Genomic DNA, 7,220 nt, shown 5'->3' with positions numbered 1-7,220 from the left:
TTTCCTCGGAGGTGGTGAAGTGGGAGTTGTTGCATTTTTCTTCTCTAGCTTGCATCTGAGGCTAAAATTTTCCTCCCTCAGATCCTCATTCTTGAGCTCAAGTTTCATTATCTTTTTGCATAATGTCGCCTTGCTGTCCTGCAGAAAACGTGGTGGGATAGATTGAACCTTAGGGAAGCTTGACTTCTTGAACTCCACATGCATATCGCCAGGTTGAGGTAGTGGATCGTCCTCTTCATCGGAGCTTGTCTCCTCCTTCCCCTTTGGATCATAGTCTTCTTCTTCCTCCGTGGTCCAGCCATAATGCTCCACATCCCCATAAACTTTTGGGTTTGCGATATAATCAGCTATGTAGCTCCCCCCTCAGAATCTTGGGACGACATCTTGTTCCAAATCTGCAATAGAAACAGCTCGAAACGAAAACAAAGGATATTTGCGTGATACAGTGGTCAAAACCTTCGGGAGTATATATAATGAATTTTTACCAACCAAAATATGTAACATACAAGGAAACGGAGTCCGGGAGGCACACGAGGTGTCCACGAGACAGGGGGTGCGCCCTACAGGGGGGGGGGCGCCCTCCACTCTCGTGGGAGCCTCGTGTCCCTTTCGGACTTCTTCTTTCTCCCTAAAATTCTTAAATAATCCAAAACTAATAAAAATTGCCATTGGAGTTGTTTTGGAGTCGGTTTACTTACCGTACCACATACCTATGCCTTTTCGGGGTCTAGAATGTTCTGGAAAGTGTCCCTTATGTATTCCTCAGGGGTTACGGTTTCAATAATATTAGTTTCAACATTGATAGGATTACCTGAAATATAGTGTTTAATTCTTTGACCATTTACCACCCTGGGATTCGTGCCTTCAAAGTTGTTGATTTTTATAGCACCAGAACGGTAGACCTCCTCGATAACGTAGGGACCTTCCCATTTCGAGAGAAGTTTTCCTGCAAAAAATCTTAAACGAGAGTTGAATAATAACACATAATCTCCTACGTTTAACTCACGCTTTTGTATCCTCTTATCATGCCAGCGTTTGACTTTTTCTTTGAAAAGCTTGGCATTCTCATAGGCTTGGGTTCTCCATTCATCAAGTGAGCTAATATAAAATAACCTCTTCTCACCGGCAAGTTTGAAGTCATAATTGAGCTCTTTGATAGCCCAATATGCCTTATGTTCAAGTTCAAGAGGTAAATGACACGCTTTTCCATAAACCATCTTATAAGGAGACATACCCATAGGATTTTTGTATGCAGTTCTATAGGCCCATAATGCATCATCAAGTTTTTTGGACCAATTCTTTCTAGATCTATTCACAATCTTTTGCAAAATTAATTTGAGCTCTCTATTGCTCAACTCTACTTGACCACTAGACTGCGGATGATAAGGAGATGCGATTCTATGATTGACATCATGCTTAGCAAGCATCTTACGGAAAGCATCATGAATAAAATGTGAACCACCATCAGTCATAAGATATCTAGGAACTCCAAACCTCGGAAAAATAACTCTTTAAGCATTTTAATAGAAGTGTTATGATCAACACTACTAGTTGGTATAGCTTCTACCCACTTAGTAACGTAATCAACAGCAACTAAAATATGTGTATAACCATTAGAGGCAGGAAAAGGTCCCATATAATCAAAGCCCCAAACATCAAACAGTTCAATAACAAGAGAGTAATTCATAGGCATTTCTTGACGTCTACTAATGTTACCTATTCTTTGACATTCATCACAGGATAAGACAAACTTACGAGCATCTTTGAAAATAGTAGGCCAATAAAAACCAGATTGTAGTACCTTGTGTGCAGTTCTATCTCCAGCGTGGTGTCCTCCATAAGATTCAGAGTGACACTTACGTAGAATCTGTTCCTGTTCATGCTCAGGCACACAACGTCTAATAACACCATCTACTCCTTCTTTATAAAGGTGTGGATCATCCCAGAAGTAATGTCTTAAATCATAAGAGAACTTTTTCTTTTGCTGGTATGTGAAACTAGGTGGTATAAATTTAGCAACAATGTAATTAACATAATCAACATACCAAGGAGCAGTACGAGAGGCATTGACGACCGCTAATTGTTCATCAGGAAAGCTATCATTAATAGGCAGTGGGTCATCAAGAACATTCTCTAACCTAGACAAGTTATCTGCAACGGGGTTCTCAGCTCCTTTTCTATCAATAATATGCAAGTCAAATTCTTGGAGCAAGAGAACCCATCTAATGAGTCTAGGCTTAGCATCTTTCTTTTCCATAAGATATTTAATAGCAGCATGATCAGTGTGAATAGTAACTTTGGAATCAACAATATAAGGTCTAAACTTATCACATGCAAACACAACTGCTAAGAACTCTTTTTCAGTAGTAGCATAATTTCTCTGGGCAGTGTCAAGAGTCTTACTAGCATACTGGATAACATTCAATTTCTTGTCAACTCTTTGCCCTAAAACAGCACCTACATCATAATCACTAGCATCACACATAATTTCAAAAGGTAAATTCCAATCAGGTGGCTGAACAATAGGTGCAATGATCAAAACTTTCTTAAGTGTTTCAAAAGCTTCTACACAATCATCATCAAAGACAAAAGGGATATCTTTTTGCAATAAATTAGTCAGAGGACTAGAGATTTTAGAAAAGTCCTTACTGAACCTCCTATAAAAACCGGCATGACCAAGGAAACTTCTTATACCTTTTATGTCCTTGGGACATGGCATCTTTTCAATAGCATCAACTTTGGCTTTATCAACTTCAATACCTCTCTCGGAGATCTTGTGGCCCAAGACAATGCCTTCATTAACCATAAAGTGACACTTTTCCCAATTCAGGACGAGATTAGTGTCTTCGCATCTCTGCAAAACTCAATCAAGGTTGCTCAAACAATCATCAAAGGAGGATCCATAGACAGAGAAGTCATCCATGAATACCTCACAAATCTTTTCATAAAAATCAGAGAATATAGCCATCATGCATCTTTGAAAGGTAGCAGGTGCATTACATAAACCAAAAGGCATACGTCTATAAGCAAAAGTACCAAAAGGGCAAGTAAAAGTAGTTTTAGATTGATCCTTCACTGACACAGGTATCTGAGAGAAGCCAGAATAATCATCTAGAAAGCAAAAATGTGTGTGTTTGGACAACCTTTCTAGCATTTGATTAATAGAAGGTAACGGGGAATGATCTTTTTTAGTATCTTTATTTAACTTACGGAATTCAATTACCATCCTATAACCTGTAATAATTTTTTGCGGGATCAATTCATCTTTATCATTGGGAACGATGGTAATACCTCCCTTTTTAGGGACACAATGGACAGGGCTTACCCATTCACTATCAGCAATGGAATAAATAATACCTGCCTCAAGGAGCTTTAGTATCTCCTTTCTTACCACTTCCTTCATCTTGGGATTTAATCGTCTTTGAGGATCTCTAACTGGTTTGGCATCTTTCTCCAATGAAATCTTGTGTTGACATAATGTGGGACTAATGACCTTAAGATCATCCAGAGTATATCCAATAGCTGCACGGTGCTTCTTCAAAGTTTTCAATAATCTTTCTTCTTCTTTCTCTGAAAGGTTAGCACTAATAATAACAGGATATATTTCTTTTTCATCAAGATAAGCATACTTAAGATTATCAGGTAATGGCTTAAGTTCAAACACGGGATCACCCTTGGGTGGAGGGGCATCCCCAAGAATTTCAACGGGAAGGTTATGTTTTAGCATAGGCTCCTGTTGAAGGAACACTTCATCTATTTCTTCCCTTTCCTTCATAAACATATCATTTTCGTGGTCTAGCAAATATTGTTCTAACAGATCAGTTGGAGGAACAACAATGGAAGAAAGACCAATAATCTCATCCTTACTGGGTGGTTCCCTTTCACAAGGTTGTCTACTAAACTTAGCAAAATTAAACTCATGAGACATACCATCTATGCCAACAGTAACAATATTACTTTCACAATTAATCTTAGCACTAGCAGTATTCAAGAAGGGCCTACCAAAAATAATGGGACAAAAAGCATCTTGTGGGGAAGCATGAACAAGAAAATCAGCAGGGTATTTAACCTTCCCACACAAAACTTCAACATCTCTAACAATCCCAATAGGTTTAATGGTATCCCTATTAGCAAGCTTAATAGTAACATCAATGTCTTCTAATTCAACGGGTGTAATGCCATGCATAATTTCTTTATAAAGATCATAAGGTATCGCACTAGCACTGGCACCCATATCACATAAGCCATGATAACAATGATCTCCTATTTTAACAGAAATAACAGGCGTGCCTATGACAGGTCTACGCGTCTTAGTATCAGGTCTAGCAATATTAGCAGTCTCACCCAAGAAAGAAATAACATGCCCATCTAAATCCTCATCCAAGAGATCTTTAACCATAGCAATACTAGGTTCAACATTAATTTGCTCAGGAGGTGTATAAGTCCTAGTATTACTCTTACGAACAACAGTCGAAGCTTTAGCATGATCCTTTATCCTAACAGGAAAAGGAGGTTTTTCAACATAAGCAGTAAGAACAATAGGATCACTATAGGTAATATTCTTTTCTTCGACTGTAATAGGTGCAACTACTTTCACTTCAATAGGAGGATTATATTTAAACCACTTCTCCTTAGGGAGATCAACGTGAGTAGCAAAAGATTTACAAAAAGTAGCTACTATCTCAGAGTCAAGTCCATACTTAGCGCTAAATCCACGAAAAACATTGGTATCCATAAAAGATTTAACACAATCGAACTTAGGTGTCATACCTGACTCCTTACCATCGTCGGAACCCCAATCTTCGAAGTTCCATTTAATTCTTTCCAATAAGTCCCATTTGAAATCAATATTCTTCAGCATATAAGAACCATCACAGGAAGTGTCGAGCAGGTTGCGATTATCAAGAGAAAGCCGAGCATAGAAATTCTGAATAATCATTTCCCGAGAGAGCTCATGATTGGGGCATGAATATAACATTGACTTAAGCCTCCCCCAAGCTTGAGCGATGCTTTCTCCTTCACGAGGCCAGAAATTATATATGTAATTACGATCACGATGAACAAGATGCATAGGATAGAAATTCTGGTGAAATTCCAACTTCAATCGCTTATAATTCCAAGATCTTGTATCGTCACATAGCTTATACCATGTCTTTGCATCTCCCTTCAAAGATAAAGGGAAGACCTTACTTTTGACAACATCATCGGGAATACCTGCAAGCTTAAATAATCCACAAACTTCATCCACAAAGATAAGGTGTAAATCAGGATGCAATGTTCCATCTCCTGCAAATGGATTAGCTAGCAGTTTCTCTATCATACCCGAAGGGATCTCAAAGTAAATATTTTCATCAAGTTCAGTAGGTTGAGGAGCAACTCTTTGCTCTTCTGGTTGGGGTGAAGATACCCCAAACAAGCCCCTCAAAGGATTAGTTTCCATAGTGACAAGTAACAGAAAATTTCAGCACATTATATAAATGTTTCCTTACCAAGTTCCACTCACCAAAAGCGCTACACTCCCCGGCAACGGCGCCAGAAAAGAGTCTTGATAACCCACAAGTGTAGGGGATCTATCGTAGTCCTTTCAATAAGTAAGAGTGTCGAACCCAACGAGGTGCAGAAGGAAATGATAAGCGATTTTCAGTAAGGTTTTCTCTGCAAGCACTGAAATTGTAGGTAATAGATAGTTTTGTGATAAGATAAATAGTAACGAGCAACAAGTAAATAAAGTAAATAAAGTGCAGCAAGGTGTCCCAATCCTTTCTGTAGCAAAGGATAAGCCTGAACAAATTCTAATAATGAGAAAGGAGCTCCCGAGGACACATTGGGAATTATCGTCAAGCTAGTTTTCATCATGCTCAAATGATTCGCGTTCGGTACTTTGAAAATTTGATATGTGGGTGGACCGGTACTTGGGTACTGCCCTAACTTGGACAAGCATCCCACTTACGATTAACCCCTATTGCAAGCATCCACAACTACAAAAGAAGTATTAAGGTAAACCTAACCACATCATTAAACATATGGATTCATATCAATCCCTAACGAAGTAACGCATAAACTAGGGTTTAAGCTTCTGTCACTCTAGCAACCCATCATCTACTTATTACTTCCCCATGCCTTCCTCTAGGCCCAAATAATGGTGAAGTGTCATGTAGTCGATGTTCACATAACACCACTAGAGGAAAAGACAACATACATCTCATCAAAATATCGAACGAATACCAAATTCACATGACTACTAATAGCAAGACCTCTCCCATGTCCTCAGAAACAAACGTAACTACTCACAAAGCATATTTATGTTCATAATCAGAGGAGTAATAATATGCATAAAGGATCTGAACATATGATCTTCCACCAAGTAAACCAATTAGTATCAACTACAAGGAGTAATCAACACTACTAGCAACCCATAGGTACCAATTTGTGGTTTTGATACAAGATTGGATACAAGAGATGAACTAGGGTTTTGAGAGGAGATGGTGCTGGTGAAGATGTTGATGGAGATTGACCCCCTCCCAATGAGAGGATCATTGGTGATGACGTTGGTGATGATTTCCCCCTCCTGGAGGGGAGTGTCCCCGACAGAACAGCTCCGCCAGAGCCCTAGATTGATTCCGCCAAGGGGTTTCATCCCATAAGCTTGCCCATAAGTTTCGCCTCGTGGCGGCGGAGTTTCATCCCATAAGCTTGCCCATGATTTTTTCCAGGGTAAAAGTGATGATATAGCAGAAGATGGACGCCGGAGGCCCACCAGGGGCCTAGGAGATAGGGGGCGCGCCCTATAGGGGGGGCACGCCCCCTGTCTCCTGGACAGGGTGTGGGCCCCCTGGCCTATTTCTTTCGCTCAAAAACTCTTATTAATTCCAAAAGGTTATTTCGTGGAGTTTTAGGACTTTTGGAGTAGTGCAGAATAGGTTTCCAACGTTTGCTCCTTTTTGAGCCAGAATTCCAACTGCCGGCATTCCCCCTCTTCATGGTAAACCTTGTAAAATAAGAGAGAATAGCCATAAGTTTTGAGATATAATGTGTAATAACAGCCCATAATGCAATAAATATTGATATAAAAGCATGACGCAAAATGGACGTATCATCGGTCCACACATAATAGCAACAAATCAACGGACCCAGACCTTGATTAGCAGTTCGGCCTTCGCCGATTGCCCTATCAGGTTTGCGGCCCGTGTACCGCGCGTACATAATTAAGCACTAAAAAT

Source organism: Triticum dicoccoides, chromosome 7B (assembly GCF_002162155.2).
Source record: "Triticum dicoccoides isolate Atlit2015 ecotype Zavitan chromosome 7B, WEW_v2.0, whole genome shotgun sequence".
In the NCBI taxonomy this organism is placed as follows: Eukaryota; Viridiplantae; Streptophyta; class Magnoliopsida; order Poales; family Poaceae; genus Triticum; species Triticum dicoccoides.
This window is presented reverse-complemented; position numbering follows the sequence as displayed.